Below are 24,001 nucleotides of genomic sequence, written 5' to 3'. Positions count from 1 at the left end.
ATTGACCTATTTTCCCCTCGACTTTCTGTGATTCCCTACATCTCACCTTTCTTTGCAGACAAGCCATTTGCAGTACCCTTAACTTATTTCACAGCCAATAAGTCATTGAAATAATGTGTATTTTTAGAGAAATCTTCTTATATAATTAGGCAGAAAATCTCACCTGCCATAGTTTTCAAAATAGCATAATTTCACTCTTCTCAATGCTTAATCTGTTGTATTACACAACCTTTGAGTATTTAGCTTTATCAATGACATGAACTTTAAAAATGTTTTAGAGATCCTACCAGTCTTTAAAAACATCCTTGTTCCTTGTTTCAGTTCCAGTTTTATGTATATATTCTGCCTTGAACCTGATTATTCCAACAATTGATAGATGGCCTTGGGAATCTAATTCTGGTATTGATACTCTTTACTGATTGTCTCCCCTCGTAGCTGATTTCTTCATTATTGTGTAAATTTAGATCATGAGCTCATGTTTAGCTAAACAGCTGACCTTGTAAGACGCTTAGGTGTGAACACTCGTAAGCTTCAGGAGAAAGTCAGCAAAATTTATTTGTGTCCCTCCAATGTGTTGCCCATGAGGACACCGTTTTCTACAAGTGTTGGTCCAATACTCCCTCTAGAGGAAGGGGACTCCGAAAGGGCTGATTGGCGGCCCCCGATCTGGGGCAGGGGCAGTGGGCAGCCTTTGGCCCGGACTGGAGCCTCTTTTCATGTGTCCCTGGGACACATCTGCCTGCGAACTTCGGTCACCTGGCAGGAAGCTACGATGCCCAGACCTATGGTTAGCTGTGCAGCGAGGTGTACTGTGAGGACAGGTTCCACACACACTTCAAGTAAGAGGTCGGCCTGAGTGGAAAGGTGAGAGTTTGGGCAGCTGTGCAGACAAAGAAGGCGCCCTTTGGCCTGGGCCTAAATGCTTGTGACACACCACTGGACCTGCCGTGCTCTGAGGGCCCTGCCCTGGGCCCCCTGCTCCCCTGCCCTTTGTTCAGTCACAGCAGAAATGGCCACACCCACTCCTTCAGTGAGTGCAGAGTTCCAACCAACCTCAGCTCAGCCCCCTCTCAGCAGGTTACCATGGACTACAGAGGCTGCATCCTGAGGCCTGGGCATTCCGAGAATGCCAAGGGCAGACATGATGACCTTAAGTGATTTCCTCTTGTGTCAGGTTTGGTAAACTTTAGGAGCTAGGAAATGGTCCACTTTACAGAAATGTTCAAATTTACTGGCATTTCATATATTCTCTGCTATAACATTGTCCTGATTCTTTCTGTATATTCTTTACTTATGTTTTTGTTTTCCTTAATCAAAGTGTGTCTTTTCAATCTTTTCAAAGAAGATTCTTTGGACTTACTAAATCACCTCAAATTTATACGTTTTCGGTTGTATTAAGTTCTGCTCATATCTTTATTTATCTTTTTTCTATGTTCTCAGGGTTTATTGTTTTGATCTTCTGATGTCAATTAAAACACTTGGTTATTCATTTTAATAAATATTTTACTTATAAAGATTTGAACTTTTGAAGATTCCAGCTTTCTTGTAAGTTTCTAAGGGTCAGGTCCTCTCCATTGTTGCTGGCCTAAGGTTTAGTTCACCATATAGCAATGTATATATTGACCTATTTTCCCCTCGACTTTCGGTGATTCCCTACATCTCACCTTTCTTTGCAGACAAGCCATTTGAAATACCCTTAACTTATTTCACAGCCAATAAGTCATTGAAATAATGTGTATTTTTAGAGAAATCTTCTTATATAATTAGGCAGAAAATCTCACCTGCCATAGTTTTCAAAACAGCATAATTTCACTCTTCTCAATGCTTAATCTGTTGTATTACACAACCTTTGAGTATTTAGCTTTATCAATGACATGTACTTTAAAAATGTTTTAGAGATCCTACCAGTCTTTAAAAACATCCTTGTTCCTTGTTTCAGTTCCAGTTTTATGTATATATTCTGCCTTGCACCTGATTATCCCAACAATTGATGGATGGCCTTGGGAATCTAATTCTGGTATTGATAGTCTTTACTGATTGTCTCCCCTCGTAGCTGATTTTTTCATTATTGTGTAAATTTAGATCATGAGCCCATGTTTAGCTAAACAGCTGACCTTGTAAGACGCTTAGGTGTGAACGCTCGTAAGCTTCAGGAGAAAGTCAGCAAAATTTATTTGTGTCCCTCCAATGAGTTGCCCATGAGGACACCGTTTTCTACAAGTGTTGGTCCAATACTCCCTCTAGTGGAAGGGGACTCCGACAGGGCTGATTGGCGGCCCCCGATCTGGGGCAGGGGCAGTGGGCAGCCTGTGGCCCGGACTGGAGCCTCTTTTCATGTGTCCCTGGGACACATCTGCCTGCGAACTTCGGTCACCTGGCAGGAAGCTACGATGCCCAGACCTATGGTTAGCTGTGCAGCGCGGTGTACTGTGAGGACAGGTTCCACACACACTTCAAGTAAGAGGTCGGCCTGAGTGGAAAGGTGAGAGTTTGGGCAGCTGTGCAGACAAAGAAGGCGCCCTTTGGCCTGGGCCTAAATGCTTGTGACACCCCACTGGACCTGCCGTGCTCTGAGGGCCCTGCCCTGGGCCCCCTGCTCCCCTGCCCTTTGTTCAGTCACAGCAGAGATGGCCACACCCACTCCTTCAGTGAGGCCAGAGTTCCAACCACCCTCAGCCACGCCCCCTCTCCGCAGGTTACCATGGACTACAGAGGCTGCATCCTGAGGCCAGGGCGTTCCGAGAATGCCAAGGGCAGACATGATGACCTTAAATGATTTCCTCTTGTGTCAGGTTTGGTAAACTTTAGGATCTAGGAAATGGTCCACTTTACAGAAATGTTCAAATTTACTGGCATTTCATATATTCTCTGCTATAACATTGTCCTGATTCTTTCTGTATATTCTTTACTTATGTTTTTGTTTTCCTTAATCAAAGTGTGTCTTTTCAATCTTTTCAAAGAAGATTCTTTGGACTTACTAAATCACCTGAATTTTATACGTTTTCTGTTGTATTAAGTTCTGCTCATATCTTTATTTATCTTTTTTCTATGTTCTCAGGGTTTATTGTTTTGATCTTCTGATGTCAATTAAAACACTTGGTTATTCATTATAATTAATATTTTACTTATAAAGATTTGAACTTTTGAAGATTCCAGCTTACTTGTAAGTTTCTAAGGGTCCGGTCCTCTCCATTGTTGCTGGCCTAAGGTTTAGTTCACCATATAGCAATGTATATATTGACCTATTTTCCCCTCGACTTTCTGTGATTCCCTACATCTCACCTTTCTTTGCAGACAAGCCATTTGAAATACCCTTAACTTATTTCACAGCCAATAAGTCATTGAAATAATGTGTATTTTTAGAGAAATCTTCTTCTATAATTAGGCAGAAAATCTCACCTGCCATAGTTTTCAAAACAGCATAATTTCACTCTTCTCAATGCTTAATCTGTTGTATTACACAACCTTTGAGTATTTAGCTTTATCAATGACATGTACTTTAAAAATGTTTTAGAGATCCTACCAGTCTTTGAAAACATCCTTGTTCCTTGTTTCAGTTCCAGTTTTATGTATATATTCTGCCTTGCACCTGATTATTCTAACAATTGATGGATGGCCTTGGGAATCTAATTCTGGTATTGATACTCTTTACTGATTGTCTCCCCTCGTAGCTGATTTTTTCATTATTGTGTAAATTTAGATCATGATCTCATGTTTAGCTAAACAGCTGACATTGTAAGACACTTAGGTGTGTACGGTCGCAAGCTTCAGGAGAAAGTCGGCAAAATTTATTTGTGTCCCTCCAATGAGTTGCCCACGAGGACACCGTTTTCTACAAGTGTTGGTCCAATACTCCCTCTAGAGGCAGGGGATTACGACACGGCTGATTGGCGGCCCCCGATCTGGGGCAGGGGCAGTGGGCAACCTATGGCCCGGGCAGGAGCCTCTTTGCATGTGTCCCTGGGACACATCTGCCTGCGAACTTCGGTCACCTGGCAGGAAGCTACGATGCCCAGTCCTATGGTTAGCTTTGCAGCGAGGTGTACTGTGAGGACAGGTTCCACACACGCTTCAAGAAAGAGGTCGGCCTGAGTGGAAAGGTGAGAGTTTGGGCAGCTGTGCAGACAAAGAAGGCGCCCTTTGGCCTGGGCCTAAATGGTTGTGACACACAACTGGACCTGCCGTGCTCTGAGGGCACTGCCCTGGGCCCCCTGCTCCCCTGCCCTTTGTTCAGTCACAGCAGAGATGGCCACACCCACTCCTTCAGTGAGGCCAGAGTTCCAACCACCCTCTGCCCCGGCCCCTCTCCACAGGTTACCATGGACTACAGAGGCTGCATCTTGAGGCCAGGGCGTTCCGAGTATGCCAAGAGCAGACATGATGACCTTAAATGATTTCCTCTTGTGTCAGGTTTGGTAAACTTTAGGAGCTAGGAAATGGTCCACTTTACAGAAATGTTCAAATTTACTGGCATTTCATATATTCTCTGCTATAACATTGTCCTGATTCTTTCTGTATATTCTTTACTTATGTTTTTGTTTTCCTTAATCAAAGTGTGTCTTTTCAATCTTTTCAAAGAAGATTCTTTGGACTTACTAAATCACCTGAATTTTAAACGTTTTCTGTTGTATTAAGTTCTGCTCATATCTTTATTTATCTTTTTTCTATGTTCTCAGGGTTTATTGTTTTGATCTTCTGATGTCAATTAAAACACTTGGTTATTCATTTGAATAAATATTTTACTTATAAAGATTTGAACTTTTGAAGATTCCAGCTTTCTTGTAAGTTTCTAAGGGTCAGGTCCTCTCCATTGTTTCTGGCCTAAGGTTTAGTTCACCATATAGCAATGTATATATTGACCTATTTTCCCCTCGACTTTCGGTGAATCCCTACATCTCACCTTTCTTTGCAGACAAGCCATTTGAAATACCCTTAACTTATTTCACAGCCAATAAGTCATTGAAATAATGTGTATTTTTAGAGAAATCTTCTTATATAATTAGGCAGAAAATCTCACCTGCCATAGTTTTCAAAATAGCATAATTTCACTCTTCTCAATGCTTAATCTGTTGTATTACACAACCTTTGAGTATTTAGCTTTATCAATGACATGTACTTTAAAAATGTTTTAGAGAACCTACCAGTCTTTAAAAACATCCTTGTTCCTTGTTTCAGTTCCAGTTTTATGTATATATTCTGCCTTGCACCTGATTATTCCAACAATTGATGGATGGCCTTGGGAATCTAATTCTGGTATTGATAGTCTTTACTGATTGTCTCCCCTCGTAGCTGATTTTTTCATTATTGTGTAAATTTAGATCATGAGCTCATGTTTAGCTAAACAGCTGACCTTGTAAGACGCTTAGGTGTGAACGCTCGTAAGCTTCCACAGAAAGACGGCAAAGATTTATTTGTGTCCCTCCAATGAGTTGCCCACGAGGACACCGTTTTCTACAAGTGTTGGTCCAATACTCCCTCTAGAGGCAGGGGACTCCGACAGGGCTGATTGGCGGCCCCCGATCTGGGGCAGGGGCAGTGGGCAGCCTGTGGCCCGGGCAGGAGCCTCTTTGCATGTGTCCCTGGGACACATCTGCCTGCGAACTTCGGTCACCTGGCAGGAAGCTACGATGCCCAGACATATGGTTAGCTGTGCAGCGAGGTGTACTGTGAGGACAGGTTCCACACACACTTCAAGTAAGAGGTCGGCCTGAGTGGAAAGGTGAGAGTTTGGGCAGCTGTGCAGACAAAGAAGGCGCCCTTTGGCCTGGGCCTAAATGCTTGTGACACCCCACTGGACCTGCCATGCTCTGAGGGCCCTGCACTTGGCCCCCTGCTCCCCTGCCCTTTGTTCAGTCACAGCAGAGATGGCCACACCCACTCCTTCAGTGAGGGCAGAGTTCCAACCACCCTCAGCCCCGCCCCCTCTCCGCAGGTTACCATGGACTACAGAGGCTGCATCCTGAGGCCAGGGCGTTCCGAGAATGCCAAGGGCAGACATGATGACCTTAAATGATTTCCTCTTGTGTCAGGTTTGGTAAACTTTAGGAGCTAGGAAATGGTCCACTTTACAGAAATGTTCAAATTTACTGGCATTTCATATATTCTCTGCTATAACATTGTCCTGATTCTTTCTGTATATTCTATACTTATGTTTTTTGTTTTCCTTAATCAAAGTGTGTCTTTTCAATCTTTTCAAAGAAGATTCTTTGGACTTACTAAATCACCTCAATTTTATACGTTTTCTGTTGTATTAAGTTCTGCTCATATCTTTATTTATCTTTTTTCTATGTTCTCAGGGTTTATTGTTTTGATCTTCTGATGTCAATTAAAACACTTGGTTATTCATTTTAATAAATATTTTACTTATAAAGATTTGAACTTTTGAAGATTCCAGCTTACTTGTAAGTTTCTAAGGGTCAGGTCCTCTCCATTGTTGCTGGCCTAAGGTTTAGTTCACCATATAGCAATGTATATATTGACCTATTTTCCCCTCGACTTTCTGTGATTCCCTACATCTCACCTTTCTTTGCAGACAAGCCATTTGCAGTACCCTTAACTTATTTCACAGCCAATAAGTCATTGAAATAATGTGTATTTTTAGAGAAATCTTCTTCTATAATTAGGCAGAAAATCTCACCTGCCATAGTTTTCAAAACAGCATAATTTCACTCTTCTCAATGCTTAATCTGTTGTATTACACAACCTTTGAGTATTTAGCTTTATCAATGACATGAACTTTAAAAATGTTTTAGAGATCCTACCAGTCTTTAAAAACATCCTTGTTCCTTGTTTTAGTTCCAGTTTTATGTATATATTCTGCCTTGAACCTGATTATTCCAACAATTGATAGATGGCCTTGGGAATCTAATTCTGGTATTGATACTCTTTACTGATTGTCTCCCCTCGTAGCTGATTTCTTCATTATTGTGTAAATTTAGATCATGAGCTCATGTTTAGCTAAACAGCTGACCTTGTAAGACGCTTAGGTGTGAACACTCGTAAGCTTCAGGAGAAAGTCAGCAAAATTTATTTGTGTCCCTCCAATGTGTTGCCCATGAGGACACCGTTTTCTACAAGTGTTGGTCCAATACTCCCTCTAGAGGAAGGGGACTCCGAAAGGGCTGATTGGCGGCCCCCGATCTGGGGCAGGGGCAGTGGGCAGCCTGTGGCCCGGACTGGAGCCTCTTTTCATGTGTCCCTGGGACACATCTGCCTGCGAACTTCGGTCACCTGGCAGGAAGCTACGATGCCCAGACCTATGGTTAGCTGTGCAGCGAGGTGTACTGTGAGGACAGGTTCCACACACACTTCAAGTAAGAGGTCGGCCTGAGTGGAAAGGTGAGAGTTTGGGCAGCTGTGCAGACAAAGAAGGCGCCCTTTGGCCTGGGCCTAAATGCTTGTGACACCCCACTGGACCTGCCGTGCTCTGAGGGCCCTGCCCTGGGCACCCTGCTCCCCTGCCCTTTGTTCAGTCACAGCAGAAATGGCCACACCCACTCCTTCAGTGAGTGCAGAGTTCCAACCAACCTCAGCTCCGCCCCCTCTCAGCAGGTTACCATGGACTACAGAGGCTGCATCCTGAGGCCAGGGCATTCCGAGAATGCCAAGGGCAGACATGGTGACCTTAAATGATTTCCTCTTGTGTCAGGTTTGGTAAACTTTAGGAGCTAGGAAATGGTCCACTTTACAGAAATGTTCAAATTTACTGGCATTTCATATATTCTCTGCTATAACATTGTCCTGATTCTTTCTGTATATTCTTTACTTATGTTTTTGTTTTCCTTAATCAAAGAGTGTCTTTTCAATCTTTTCAAAGAAGATTCTTTGGACTTACTAAATCACCTCAATTTTATACGTTTTCTGTTGTATTAAGTTCTGCTCATATCTTTATTTATCTTTTTTCTATGTTCTCAGGGTTTATTGTTTTGATCTTCTGATGTCAATTAAAACACTTGGTTATTCATTTTAATAAATATTTTACTTATAAAGATTTGAACTTTTGAAGATTCCAGCTTTCTTGTAAGTTTCTAAGGGTCAGGTCCTCTCCATTGTTGCTGGCCTAAGGTTTAGTTCACCATATAGCAATGTATATATTGACCTATTTTCCCCTCGACTTTCGGTGATTCCCTACATCTCACCTTTCTTTGCAGACAAGCCATTTGAAATACCCTTAACTTATTTCACAGCCAATAAGTCATTGAAATAATGTGTATTTTTAGAGAAATCTTCTTATATAATTAGGCAGAAAATCTCACCTGCCATAGTTTTCAAAACAGCATAATTTCACTCTTCTCAATGCTTAATCTGTTGTATTACACAACCTTTGAGTATTTAGCTTTATCAATGACATGTACTTTAAAAATGTTTTAGAGATCCTACCAGTCTTTAAAAACATCCTTGTTCCTTGTTTCAGTTCCAGTTTTATGTATATATTCTGCCTTGCACCTGATTATTCCAACAATTGATGGATGGCCTTGGGAATCTAATTCTGGTATTGATAGTCTTTACTGATTGTCTCCCCTCGTAGCTGATTTTTTCATTATTGTGTAAATTTAGATCATGAGCTCATGTTTAGCTAAACAGCTGACCTTGTAAGACGCTTAGGTGTGAACGCTCGTAAGCTTCAGGAGAAAGTCAGCAAAATTTATTTGTGTCCCTCCAATGAGTTGCCCATGAGGACACCGTTTTCTACAAGTGTTGGTCCAATACTCCCTCTAGTGGAAGGGGACTCCGACAGGGCTGATTGGCGGCCCCCGATCTGGGGCAGGGGCAGTGGGCAGCCTGTGGCCCGGACTGGAGCCTCTTTTCATGTGTCCCTGGGACACATCTGCCTGCGAACTTCGGTCACCTGGCAGGAAGCTACGATGCCCAGACCTATGGTTAGCTGTGCAGCGCGGTGTACTGTGAGGACAGGTTCCACACACACTTCAAGTAAGAGGTCGGCCTGAGTGGAAAGGTGAGAGTTTGGGCAGCTGTGCAGACAAAGAAGGCGCCCTTTGGCCTGGGCCTAAATGCTTGTGACACCCCACTGGACCTGCCGTGCTCTGAGGGCCCTGCCCTGGGCCCCCTGCTCCCCTGCCCTTTGTTCAGTCACAGCAGAGATGGCCACACCCACTCCTTCAGTGAGGCCAGAGTTCCAACCACCCTCAGCCACGCCCCCTCTCCGCAGGTTACCATGGACTACAGAGGCTGCATCCTGAGGCCAGGGCGTTCCGAGAATGCCAAGGGCAGACATGATGACCTTAAATGATTTCCTCTTGTGTCAGGTTTGGTAAACTTTAGGATCTAGGAAATGGTCCACTTTACAGAAATGTTCAAATTTACTGGCATTTCATATATTCTCTGCTATAACATTGTCCTGATTCTTTCTGTATATTCTTTACTTATGTTTTTGTTTTCCTTAATCAAAGTGTGTCTTTTCAATCTTTTCAAAGAAGATTCTTTGGACTTACTAAATCACCTGAATTTTATACGTTTTCTGTTGTATTAAGTTCTGCTCATATCTTTATTTATCTTTTTTCTATGTTCTCAGGGTTTATTGTTTTGATCTTCTGATGTCAATTAAAACACTTGGTTATTCATTATAATTAATATTTTACTTATAAAGATTTGAACTTTTGAAGATTCCAGCTTACTTGTAAGTTTCTAAGGGTCCGGTCCTCTCCATTGTTGCTGGCCTAAGGTTTAGTTCACCATATAGCAATGTATATATTGACCTATTTTCCCCTCGACTTTCTGTGATTCCCTACATCTCACCTTTCTTTGCAGACAAGCCATTTGAAATACCCTTAACTTATTTCACAGCCAATAAGTCATTGAAATAATGTGTATTTTTAGAGAAATCTTCTTCTATAATTAGGCAGAAAATCTCACCTGCCATAGTTTTCAAAACAGCATAATTTCACTCTTCTCAATGCTTAATCTGTTGTATTACACAACCTTTGAGTATTTAGCTTTATCAATGACATGTACTTTAAAAATGTTTTAGAGATCCTACCAGTCTTTGAAAACATCCTTGTTCCTTGTTTCAGTTCCAGTTTTATGTATATATTCTGCCTTGCACCTGATTATTCTAACAATTGATGGATGGCCTTGGGAATCTAATTCTGGTATTGATACTCTTTACTGATTGTCTCCCCTCGTAGCTGATTTTTTCATTATTGTGTAAATTTAGGTCATGATCTCATGTTTAGCTAAACAGCTGACATTGTAAGACACTTAGGTGTGTACGGTCGCAAGCTTCAGGAGAAAGTCGGCAAAATTTATTTGTGTCCCTCCAATGAGTTGCCCACGAGGACACCGTTTTCTACAAGTGTTGGTCCAATACTCCCTCTAGAGGCAGGGGATTCCGACACGGCTGATTGGCGGCCCCCGATCTGGGGCAGGGGCAGTGGGCAACCTATGGCCCGGGCAGGAGCCTCTTTGCATGTGTCCCTGGGACACATCTGCCTGCGAACTTCGGTCACCTGGCAGGAAGCTACGATGCCCAGTCCTATGGTTAGCTTTGCAGCGAGGTGTACTGTGAGGACAGGTTCCACACACGCTTCAAGAAAGAGGTCGGCCTGAGTGGAAAGGTGAGAGTTTGGGCAGCTGTGCAGACAAAGAAGGCGCCCTTTGGCCTGGGCCTAAATGCTTGTGACACACAACTGGACCTGCCGTGCTCTGAGGGCACTGCCCTGGGCCCCCTGCTCCCCTGCCCTTTGTTCAGTCACAGCAGAGATGGCCACACCCACTCCTTCAGTGAGGCCAGAGTTCCAACCACCCTCTGCCCAGGCCCCTCTCCACAGGTTACCATGGACTACAGAGGCTGCATCTTTAGGCCAGGGCGTTCCGAGTATGCCAAGAGCAGACATGATGACCTTAAATGATTTCCTCTTGTGTCAGGTTTGGTAAACTTTAGGAGCTAGGAAATGGTCCACTTTACAGAAATGTTCAAATTTACTGGCATTTCATATATTCTCTGCTATAACATTGTCCTGATTCTTTCTGTATATTCTTTACTTATGTTTTTGTTTTCCTTAATCAAAGTGTGTCTTTTCAATCTTTTCAAAGAAGATTCTTTGGACTTACTAAATCACCTGAATTTTAAACGTTTTCTGTTGTATTAAGTTCTGCTCATATCTTTATTTATCTTTTTTCTATGTTCTCAGGGTTTATTGTTTTGATCTTCTGATGTCAATTAAAACACTTGGTTATTCATTTGAATAAATATTTTACTCATAAAGATTTGAACTTTTGAAGATTCCAGCTTTCTTGTAAGTTTCTAAGGGTCAGGTCCTCTCCATTGTTTCTGGCCTAAGGTTTAGTTCACCATATAGCAATGTATATATTGACCTATTTTCCCCTCGACTTTCGGTGAATCCCTACATCTCACTTTTCTTTGCAGACAAGCCATTTGAAATACCCTTAACTTATTTCACAGCCAATAAGTCATTGAAATAATGTGTATTTTTAGAGAAATCTTCTTATATAATTAGGCAGAAAATCTCACCTGCCATAGTTTTCAAAATAGCATAATTTCACTCTTCTCAATGCTTAATCTGTTGTATTACACAACCTTTGAGTATTTAGCTTTATCAATGACATGTACTTTAAAAATGTTTTAGAGATCCTACCAGTCTTTGAAAACATCCTTGTTCCTTATTTCAGTTCCAGTTTTATGTATATATTCTGCCTTGCACCTGATTATTCCAACAATTGATGGATGGCCTTGGGAATCTAATTCTGGTATTGATACTCTTTACTGATTGTCTCCCCTCGTAGCTGATTTTTTCATTGTTGTGTAAATTTAGATCATGAGCTCATGTTTAGCTAAACAGCTGACCTTGTAAGACGCTTAGGTGTGTACGCTCGCAAGCTTCAGGAGAAAGTCGGCAAAATTTATTTTTGTCCCTCCAATGAGTTGCCCACGAGGACACCGTTTTCTACAAGTGTTGGTCCAATACTACCTCTAGAGGCAGGGGACTACGACACGGCTGATTGGCGGCCCCCGATCTGGGGCAGGGGCAGTGGGCAGCCTGTGGCCCGGGCAGGATCCTCTTTGCATGTGTCCCTGGGACACATCTGCCTGCGAACTTCGGTCACCTGGCAGGAAGCTACGATGCCCAGACCTATGGTTAGCTGTGCAGCGAGGTGTACTGTGAGGACAGGTTCCACACACACTTCAAGTAAGAGGTCGGCCTGAGTGGAAAGGTGAGAGTTTGGGCAGCTGTGCAGACAAAGAAGGCGCCCTTTGGCCTGGGCCTAAATGCTTGTGACACCCCACTGGACCTGCCGTGCTCTGAGGGCCCTGCCCTGGGCCCCCTGCTCCCCTGCCCTTTGTTCAGTCACAGCAGAGATGGCCACACCCACTCCTTCAGTGAGGCCAGAGTTCCAACCACCCTCAGCCACGCCCCCTCTCCGCAGGTTACCATGGACTACAGAGGCTGCATCCTGAGGCCAGGGCGTTCCGAGAATGCCAAGGGCAGACATGATGACCTTAAATGATTTCCTCTTGTGTCAGGTTTGGTAAACTTTAGGATCTAGGAAATGGTCCACTTTACAGAAATGTTCAAATTTACTGGCATTTCATATATTCTCTGCTATAACATTGTCCTGATTCTTTCTGTATATTCTATACTTATGTTTTTTGTTTTCCTTAATCAAAGTGTGTCTTTTCAATCTTTTCAAAGAAGATTCTTTGGACTTACTAAATCACCTGAATTTTATACGTTTTCTGTTGTATTAAGTTCTGCTCATATCTTTATTTATCTTTTTTCTATGTTCTCAGGGTTTATTGTTTTGATCTTCTGATGTCAATTAAAACACTTGGTTATTCATTTTAATAAATATTTTACTTATAAAGATTTGAACTTTTGAAGATTCCAGCTTACTTGTAAGTTTCTAAGGGTCAGGTCCTCTCCATTGTTGCTGGCCTAAGGTTTAGTTCACCATATAGCAATGTATATATTGACCTATTTTCCCCTCGACTTTCTGTGATTCCCTACATCTCACCTTTCTTTGCAGACAAGCCATTTGAAGTACCCTTAACTTATTTCACAGCCAATAAGTCATTGAAATAATGTGTATTTTTAGAGAAATCTTCTTCTATAATTAGGCAGAAAATCTCACCTGCTCTAGTTTTCAAAATAGCATAATTTCACTCTTCTCAATGCTTAATCTGTTGTATTACACAACCTTTGAGTATTTAGCTTTATCAATGACATGAACTTTAAAAATGTTTTAGAGATCCTACCAGTCTTTAAAAACATCCTTGTTCCTTGTTTCAGTTCCAGTTTTATGTATATATTCTGCCTTGCACCTGATTATTCCAACAATTGATGGATGGCCTTGGGAATCTAATTCTGGTATTGATACTCTTTACTGATTGTCTCCCCTCGTAGCTGATTTCTTCATTATTGTGTAAATTTAGATCATGAGCTCATGTTTAGCTAAACAGCTGACCTTGTAAGACGCTTAGGTGTGAACGCTCGTAAGCTTCAGGAGAAAGTCAGCAAAATTTATTTGTGTCCCTCCAATGTGTTGCCCATGAGGACACCGTTTTCTACAAGTGTTGGTCCAATACTCCCTCTAGAGGAAGGGGACTCCGAAAGGGCTGATTGGCGGCCCCCGATCTGGGGCAGGGGCAGTGGGCAGCCTGTGGCCCGGACTGGAGCCTCTTTTCATGTGTCCCTGGGACACATCTGCCTGCGAACTTCGGTCACCTGGCAGGAAGCTACGATGCCCAGACCTATGGTTAGCTGTGCAGCGAGGTGTACTGTGAGGACAGGTTCCACACACACTTCAAGTAAGAGGTCGGCCTGAGTGGAAAGGTGAGAGTTTGGGCAGCTGTGCAGACAAAGAAGGCGCCCTTTGGCCTGGGCCTAAATGCTTGTGACACCCCACTGGACCTGCCGTGCTCTGAGGGCCCTGCCCTGGGCCACCTGCTCCCCTGCCCTTTGTTCAGTCACAGCAGAAATGGCCACACCCACTCCTTCAGTGAGTGCAGAGTTCCAACCAACCTCAGCTCCGCCCCCTCTCAGCAGGTTACCATGGACTACAGAGGCTGCATCCTGAGGCCAGGGCGTTCCGAGAATGCCAAGGGCAGACATGATGACCTTAAATGATTTCCTCTTGTGTCAGGTTTGGTAAACTTTAGGATCTAGGAAATGGTCCACTTTACAGAAATGTTCAAATTTACTTGCATTTCATATATTCTCTGCTATAACATTGTCCTGATTCTTTCTGTATATTCTTTACTTATGTTTTTGTTTTCCTTACTCAAAGTGTGTCTTTTCAATCTTTTCAAAGAAGATTCTTTGGACTTACTAAATGACCTCAATTTTATACGTTTTCTGTTGTATTAAGTTCTGCTCATATCTTTATTTATCTTTTTTCTATGTTCTCAGGGTTTATTGTTTTGATCTTCTGATGTCAATTAAAACACTTGGTTATTCATTTTAATAAATATTTTACTTATAAAGATTTGAACTTTTGAAGATTCCAGCTTTCTTGTAAGTTTCTAAGGGTCAGGTCCTCTCCATTGTTGCTGGCCTAAGGTTTAGTTCACCATATAGCAATGTATATATTGACCTATTTTCCCCTCGACTTTCGGTGATTCCCTACATCTCACCTTTCTTTGCAGACAAGCCATTTGAAATACCCTTAACTTATTTCACAGCCAATAAGTCAGTGAAATAATGTGTATTTTTAGAGAAATCTTCTTATATAATTAGGCAGAAAATCTCACCTGCCATAGTTTTCAAAACAGCATAATTTCACTCTTCTCAATGCTTAATCTGTTGTATTACACAACCTTTGAGTATTTAGCTTTATCAATGACATGTACTTTAAAAATGTTTTAGAGATCCTACCAGTCTTTAAAAACATCCTTGTTCCTTGTTTCAGTTCCAGTTTTATGTATATATTCTGCCTTGCACCTGATTATTCCAACAATTGATGGATGGCCTTGGGAATCTAATTCTGGTATTGATAGTCTTTACTGATTGTCTCCCCTCGTAGCTGATTTTTTCATTATTGTGTAAATTTAGATCATGAGCTCATGTTTAGCTAAACAGCTGACCTTGTAAGACGCTTAGGTGTGAACGCTCGTAAGCTTCAGGAGAAAGTCAGCAAAATTTATTTGTGTCCCTCCAATGAGTTGCCCATGAGGACACCGTTTTCTACAAATGTTGGTCCAATACTCCCTCTAGTGGAAGGGGACTCCGACAGGGCTGATTGGCGGCCCCCGATCTGGGGCAGGGGCAGTGGGCAGCCTGTGGCCCGGACTGGAGCCTCTTTTCATGTGTCCCTGGGACACATCTGCCTGCGAACTTCGGTCACCTGGCAGGAAGCTACGATGCCCAGACCTATGGTTAGCTGTGCAGCGCGGTGTACTGTGAGGACAGGTTCCACACACACTTCAAGTAAGAGGTCGGCCTGAGTGGAAAGGTGAGAGTTTGGGCAGCTGTGCAGACAAAGAAGGCGCCCTTTGGCCTGGGCCTAAATGCTTGTGACACCCCACTGGACCTGCCGTGCTCTGAGGGCCCTGCCCTGGGCCCCCTGCTCCCCTGCCCTTTGTTCAGTCACAGCAGAGATGGCCACACCCACTCCTTCAGTGAGGCCAGAGTTCCAACCACCCTCAGCCACGCCCCCTCTCCGCAGGTTACCATGGACTACAGAGGCTGCATCCTGAGGCCAGGGCGTTCCGAGAATGCCAAGGGCAGACATGATGACCTTAAATGATTTCCTCTTGTGTCAGGTTTGGTAAACTTTAGGATCTAGGAAATGGTCCACTTTACAGAAATGTTCAAATTTACTGGCATTTCATATATTCTCTGCTATAACATTGTCCTGATTCTTTCTGTATATTCTTTACTTATGTTTTTGTTTTCCTTAATCAAAGTGTGTCTTTTCAATCTTTTCAAAGAAGATTCTTTGGACTTACTAAATCACCTGAATTTTATACGTTTTCTGTTGTATTAAGTTCTGCTCATATCTTTATTTATCTTTTTTCTATGTTCTCAGGGTTTATTGTTTTGATCTTCTGATGTCAATTAAAACACTTGGTTATTCATTATAATTAATATTTTACTTATAAAGATTTGAACTTTTGAAGATTCCAGCTTACTTGTAAGTTTCTAAGGGTCCGGTCCTCTCCATTGTTGCTGGCCTAAGGTTTAGTTCACCATATAGCAATGTATATATTGACCTATTTTCCCCTCGACTTTCTGTGATTCCCTACATCTCACCTTTCTTTGCAGACAAGCCATTTGAAATACCCTTAACTTATTTCACAGCCAATAAGTCATTGAAATAATGTGTATTTTTAGAGAAATCTTCTTCTATAATTAGGCAGAAAATCTCACCTGCCATAGTTTTCAAAACAGCATAATTTCACTCTTCTCAATGCTTAATCTGTTGTATTACACAACCTTTGAGTATTTAGCTTTATCAATGACATGTACTTTAAAAATGTTTTAGAGATCCTACCAGTCTTTGAAAACATCCTTGTTCCTTGTTTCAGTTCCAGTTTTATGTATATATTCTGCTTTGCACCTGATTATTCTAACAATTGATGGATGGCCTTGGGAATCTAATTCTGGTATTGATACTCTTTACTGATTGTCTCCCCTCGTAGCTGATTTTTTCATTATTGTGTAAATTTAGATCATGATCTCATGTTTAGCTAAACAGCTGACATTGTAAGACACTTAGGTGTGTACGGTCGCAAGCTTCAGGAGAAAGTCGGCAAAATTTATTTGTGTCCCTCCAATGAGTTGCCCACGAGGACACCGTTTTCTACAAGTGTTGGTCCAATACTCCCTCTAGAGGCAGGGGATTCCGACACGGCTGATTGGCGGCCCCCGATCTGGGGCAGGGGCAGTGGGCAACCTATGGCCCGGGCAGGAGCCTCTTTGCATGTGTCCCTGGGACACATCTGCCTGCGAACTTCGGTCACCTGGCAGGAAGCTACGATGCCCAGTCCTATGGTTAGCTTTGCAGCGAGGTGTACTGTGAGGACAGGTTCCACACACGCTTCAAGAAAGAGGTCGGCCTGAGTGGAAAGGTGAGAGTTTGGGCAGCTGTGCAGACAAAGAAGGCGCCCTTTGGCCTGGGCCTAAATGCTTGTGACACACAACTGGACCTGCCGTGCTCTGAGGGCACTGCCCTGGGCCCCCTGCTCCCCTGCCCTTTGTTCAGTCACAGCAGAGATGGCCACACCCACTCCTTCAGTGAGGCCAGAGTTCCAACCACCCTCTGCCCCGGCCCCTCTCCACAGGTTACCATGGACTACAGAGGCTGCATCTTTAGGCCAGGGCGTTCCGAGTATGCCAAGAGCAGACATGATGACCTTAAATGATTTCCTCTTGTGTCAGGTTTGGTAAACTTTAGGAGCTAGGAAATGGTCCACTTTACAGAAATGTTCAAATTTACTGGCATTTCATATATTCTCTGCTATAACATTGTCCTGATTCTTTCTGTATATTCTTTACTTATGTTTTTGTTTTCCTTAATCAAAGTGTGTCTTTTCAATCTTTTCAAAGAAGATTCTTTGGACTTACTAAATCACCTGAATTTTAAACGTTTTCTGTTGTATTAAGTTCTGCTCATATCTTTATTTATCTTTTTTCTATGTTCTCAGGGTTTATTGTTTTGATCTTCTGATGTCAATTAAAACACTTGGTTATTCATTTGAATAAATATTTTACTTATAAAGATTTGAACTTTTGAAGATTCCAGCTTTCTTGTAAGTTTCTAAGGGTCAGGTCCTCTCCATTGTTTCTGGCCTAAGGTTTAGTTCACCATATAGCAATGTATATATTGACCTATTTTCCCCTCGACTTTCGGTGAATCCCTACATCTCACTTTTCTTTGCAGACAAGCCATTTGAAATACCCTTAACTTATTTCACAGCCAATAAGTCATTGAAATAATGTGTATTTTTAGAGAAATCTTCTTATATAATTAGGCAGAAAATCTCACCTGCCATAGTTTTCAAAATAGCATAATTTCACTCTTCTCAATGCTTAATCTGTTGTATTACACAACCTTTGAGTATTTAGCTTTATCAATGACATGTACTTTAAAAATGTTTTAGAGATCCTACCAGTCTTTGAAAACATCCTTGTTCCTTTTTTCAGTTCCAGTTTTATGTATATATTCTGCCTTGCACCTGATTATTCCAACAATTGATGGATGGCCTTGGGAATCTAATTCTGGTATTGATACTCTTTACTGATTGTCTCCCCTCGTAGCTGATTTTTTCATTGTTGTGTAAATTTAGATCATGAGCTCATGTTTAGCTAAACAGCTGACCTTGTAAGACGCTTAGTTGTGTACGCTCGCAAGCTTCAGGAGAAAGTCGGCAAAATTTATTTTTGTCCCTCCAATGAGTTGCCCACGAGGACACCGTTTTCTACAAGTGTTGGTCCAATACTACCTCTAGAGGCAGGGGACTACGACACGGCTGATTGGCGGCCCCCGATCTGGGGCAGGGGCAGTGGGCAGCCTGTGGCCCGGGCAGGATCCTCTTTGCATGTGTCCCTGGGACACATCTGCCTGCGAACTTCGGTCACCTGGCAGGAAGCTACGATGCCCAGACCTATGGTTAGCTGTGCAGCGAGGTGTACTGTGAGGACAGGTTCCACACACACTTCAAGTAAGAGGTCGGCCTGAGTGGAAAGGTGAGAGTTTGGGCAGCTGTGCAGACAAAGAAGGCGCCCTTTGGCCTGGGCCTAAATGCTTGTGACACCCCACTGGACCTGCCGTGCTCTGAGGGCCCTGCCCTGGGCCCCCTGCTCCCCTGCCCTTTGTTCAGTCACAGCAGAGATGGCCACACCCACTCCTTCAGTGAGGCCAGAGTTCCAACCACCCTCAACCCCGACCCCTCTCCGCAGGTTACCATGGACTACAGAGGCTGCATCCTGAGGCCAGGGCGTTCCGAGAATGCCAAGGGCAGACATGATGACCTTAAATGATTTCCTCTTGTGTCAGGTTTGGTAAACTTTAGGATCTAGGAAATGGTCCACTTTACAGAAATGTTCAAATTTACTGGCATTTCATATATTCTCTGCTATAACATTGTCCTGATTCTTTCTGTATATTCTATACTTATGTTTTTTGTTTTCCTTAATCAAAGTGTGTCTTTTCAATCTTTTCAAAGAAGATTCTTTGGACTTACTAAATCACCTGAATTTTATACGTTTTCTGTTGTATTAAGTTCTGCTCATATCTTTATTTATCTTTTTTCTATGTTCTCAGGGTTTATTGTTTTGATCTTCTGATGTCAATTAAAACACTTGGTTATTCATTTTAATAAATATTTTACTTATAAAGATTTGAACTTTTGAAGATTCCAGCTTACTTGTAAGTTTCTAAGGGTCAGGTCCTCTCCATTGTTGCTGGCCTAAGGTTTAGTTCACCATATAGCAATGTATATATTGACCTATTTTCCCCTCGACTTTCTGTGATTCCCTACATCTCACCTTTCTTTGCAGACAAGCCATTTGAAGTACCCTTAACTTATTTCACAGCCAATAAGTCATTGAAATAATGTGTATTTTTAGAGAAATCTTCTTATATAATTAGGCAGAAAATCTCACCTGCTCTAGTTTTCAAAATAGCATAATTTCACTCTTCTCAATGCTTAATCTGTTGTATTACACAACCTTTGAGTATTTAGCTTTATCAATGACATGAACTTTAAAAATGTTTTAGAGATCCTACCAGTCTTTAAAAACATCCTTGTTCCTTGTTTCAGTTCCAGTTTTATGTATATATTCTGCCTTGAACCTGATTATTCCAACAATTGATAGATGGCCTTGGGAATCTAATTCTGGTATTGATACTCTTTACTGATTGTCTCCCCTCGTAGCTGATTTCTTCATTATTGTGTAAATTTAGATCATGAGCTCATGTTTAGCTAAACAGCTGACCATGTAAGACGCTTAGGTGTGAACGCTCGTAAGCTTCAGGAGAAAGTCAGCAAAATTTATTTGTGTCCCTCCAATGTGTTGCCCATGAGGACACCGTTTTCTACAAGTGTTGGTCCAATACTCCCTCTAGAGGAAGGGGACTCCGAAAGGGCTGATTGGCGGCCCCCGATCTGGGGCAGGGGCAGTGGGCAGCCTGTGGCCCGGACTGGAGCCTCTTTTCATGTGTCCCTGGGACACATCTGCCTGCGAACTTCGGTCACCTGGCAGGAAGCTACGATGCCCAGACCTATGGTTAGCTGTGCAGCGAGGTGTACTGTGAGGACAGGTTCCACACACACTTCAAGTAAGAGGTCGGCCTGAGTGGAAAGGTGAGAGTTTGGGCAGCTGTGCAGACAAAGAAGGCGCCCTTTGGCCTGGGCCTAAATGCTTGTGACACCCCACTGGACCTGCCGTGCTCTGAGGGCCCTGCCCTGGGCCACCTGCTCCCCTGCCCTTTGTTCAGTCACAGCAGAAATGGACACAGCCACTCCTTCAGTGAGTGCAGAGTTCCAACAAACCTCAGCTCCGCCCCCTCTCAGCAGGTTACCATGGACTACAGAGGCTGCATCCTGAGGCCAGGGCGTTCCGAGAATGCCAAGGGCAGACATGATGACCTTAAATGATTTCCTCTTGTGTCAGGTTTGGTAAACTTTAGGAGCTAGGAAATGGTCCACTTTACAGAAATGTTCAAATTTACTTGCATTTCATATATTCTCTGCTATAACATTGTCCTGATTCTTTCTGTATATTCTTTACTTATGTTTTTGTTTTCCTTACTCAAAGTGTGTCTTTTCAATCTTTTCAAAGAAGATTCTTTGGACTTACTAAATGACCTCAATTTTATACGTTTTCGGTTGTAATAAGTTCTGCTCATATCTTTATTTATCTTTTTTCTATGTTCTCAGGGTTTATTGTTTTGATCTTCTGATGTCAATTAAAACACTTGGTTATTCATTTTAATAAATATTTTACTTATAAAGATTTGAACTTTTGAAGATTCCAGCTTTCTTGTAAGTTTCTAAGGGTCAGGTCCTCTCCATTGTTGCTGGCCTAAGGTTTAGTTCACCATATAGCAATGTATATATTGACCTATTTTCCCCTCGACTTTCGGTGATTCCCTACATCTCACCTTTCTTTGCAGACAAGCCATTTGAAATACCCTTAACTTATTTCACAGCCAATAAGTCATTGAAATAATGTGTATTTTTAGAGAAATCTTCTTATATAATTAGGCAGAAAATCTCACCTGCCATAGTTTTCAAAACAGCATAATTTCACTCTTCTCAATGCTTAATCTGTTGTATTACACAACCTTTGAGTATTTAGCTTTATCAATGACATGTAGTTTAAAAATGTTTTAGAGATCCTACCAGTCTTTAAAAACATCCTTGTTCCTTGTTTCAGTTCCAGTTTTATGTATATATTCTGCCTTGAACCTGATTATTCCAACAATTGATAGATGGCCTTGGGAATCTAATTCTGGTATTGATACTCTTTACTGATTGTCTCCCCTCGTAGCTGATTTATTCATTATTGTGTAAATTTAGATCATGAGCTCATGTTTAGCTAAACAGCTGACCTTGTAATACGCGTAGGTGTGAACACTCGTAAGCTTCAGGAGAAAGTCAGCAAAATTTATTTGTGTCCCTCCAATGTGTTGCCCATGAGGACACCGTTTTCTACAAGTGTTGGTCCAATACTCCCTCTAGTGGAAGGGGACTCCGACAGGGCTGATTGGCGGCCCCCGATCTGGGGCAGGGGCAGTGGGCAGCCTGTGGCCCGGACTGGAGCCTCTTTTCATGTGTCCCTGGGACACATCTGCCTGCGAACTTCGGTCACCTGGCAGGAAGCTACGATGCCCAGACCTATGGTTAGCTGTGCAGCGCGGTGTACTGTGAGGACAGGTTCCACACACACTTCAAGTAAGAGGTCGGCCTGAGCGGAAAGGTGAGAGTTTGGGCAGCTGTGCAGACAAAGAAGGCGCCCTTTGGCCTGGGCCTAAATGCTTGTGACACCCCACTGGACCTGCCGTGCTCTGAGGGCCCTGCCCTGGGCCCCCTGCTCCCCTGCCCTTTGTTCAGTCACAGCAGAGATGGCCACACCCACTCCTTCAGTGAGGCCAGAGTTCCAACCACCCTCAGCCACGCCCCCTCTCCGCAGGTTACCATGGACTACATAGGCTGCATCCTGAGGCCAGGGCGTTCCGAGAATGCCAAGGGCAGACATGATGACCTTAAATGATTTCCTCTTGTGTCAGGTTTGGTAAACTTTAGGATCTAGGAAATGGTCCACTTTACAGAAATGTTCAAATTTACTGGCATTTCATATATTCTCTATTATAACATTGTCCTGATTCTTTCTGTATATTCTATACTTATGTTTTTGTTTTCCTTAATCAAAGTGTGTCTTTTCAATCTTTTCAAAGAAGATTCTTTGGACTTACTAAATCACCTGAATTTTATACGTTTTCGGTTGTATTAAGTTCTGCTCATATCTTTATTTATCTTTTTTCTATGTTCTCAGGGTTTATTGTTTTGATCTTCTGATGTCAATTAAAACACTTGGTTATTCATTATAATTAATATTTTACTTATAAAGATTTGAACTTTTGAAGATTCCAGCTTACTTGTAAGTTTCTAAGGGTCCGGTCCTCTCCATTGTTGCTGGCCTAATGTTTAGTTCACCATATAGCAATGTATATATTGACCTATTTTCCCCTCGACTTTCGGTGATTCCCTACATCTCACCTTTCTTTGCAGACAAGCCATTTGAAATACCCTTAACTTATTTCACAGCCAATAAGTCATTGAAATAATGTGTATTTTTAGAGAAATCTTCTTATATAATTAGGCAGAAAATCTCACCTGCCATAGTTTTCAAAACAGCATAATTTCACTCTTCTCAATGCTTAATCTGTTGTATTACACAACCTTTGAGTATTTAGCTTTATCAATGACATGTACTTTAAAAATGTTTTAGAGATCCTACCAGTCTTTGAAAACATCCTTGTTCCTTGTTTCAGTTCCAGTTTTATGTATATATTCTGCCTTGCACCTGATTATTCCAACAATTGATGGATGGCCTTGGGAATCTAATTCTGGTATTGATACTCTTTACTGATTGTCTCCCCTCGTAGCTGATTTTTTCATTATTGTGTAAATTTAGATCATGATCTCATGTTTAGCTAAACAGCTGACATTGTAAGACGCTTAGGTGTGTACGGTCGCAAGCTTCAGGAGAAAGTCGGCAAAATTTATTTGTGTCCCTCCAATGAGTTGCCCACGAGGACACCGTTTTCTACAAGTGTTGGTCCAATACTCCCTCTAGAGGCAGGGGATTCCGACACGGCTGATTGGCGGCCCCCGATCTGGGGCAGGGGCAGTGGGCAGCCTATGGCCCGGGTAGGAGCCTCTTTGCATGTGTCCCTGGGACACATCTGCCTGCGAACTTCGGTCACCTGGCAGGAAGCTACGATGCCCAGTCCTATGGTTAGCTGTGCAGCGAGGTGTACTGTGAGGACAGGTTCCACACACACTTCAAGAAAGAGGTCGGCCTGAGTGGAAAGGTGAGAGTTTGGGCAGCTGTGCAGACAAAGAAGGCGCCCTTTGGCCTGGGCCTAAATTCTTGTGACACCCCACTGGACCTGCCGTGCTCTAAGGGCACTGCCCTGGGCCCCCTGCTCCCCTGCCCTTTGTTCAGTCACAGCAGAGATGGCCACACCCACTCCTTCAGTGAGGCCAGAGTTCCAACCACCCTCAGCCCCGACCCCTCTCCGCAGGTTACCATGGACTACAGAGGCTGCATCCTGAGGCCAGGGCGTTCCGAGAATGCCAAGGGCAGACATGATGACCTTAAATGATTTCCTCTTGTGTCAGGTTTGGTAAACTTTAGGATCTAGGAAATGGTCCACTTTACAGAAATGTTCAAATTTACTGGCATTTCATATATTCTCTGCTATAACATTGTCCTGATTCTTTCTGTATATTCTATACTTATGTTTTTTGTTTTCCTTAATCAAAGTGTGTCTTTTCAATATTTTCAAAGAA

This window comes from Mesoplodon mirus (genome assembly GCF_964341445.2).
Source record: "Mesoplodon mirus genome assembly, chromosome: 1".
In the NCBI taxonomy this organism is placed as follows: domain Eukaryota; kingdom Metazoa; phylum Chordata; class Mammalia; order Artiodactyla; family Ziphiidae; genus Mesoplodon; species Mesoplodon mirus.
This window is presented reverse-complemented; position numbering follows the sequence as displayed.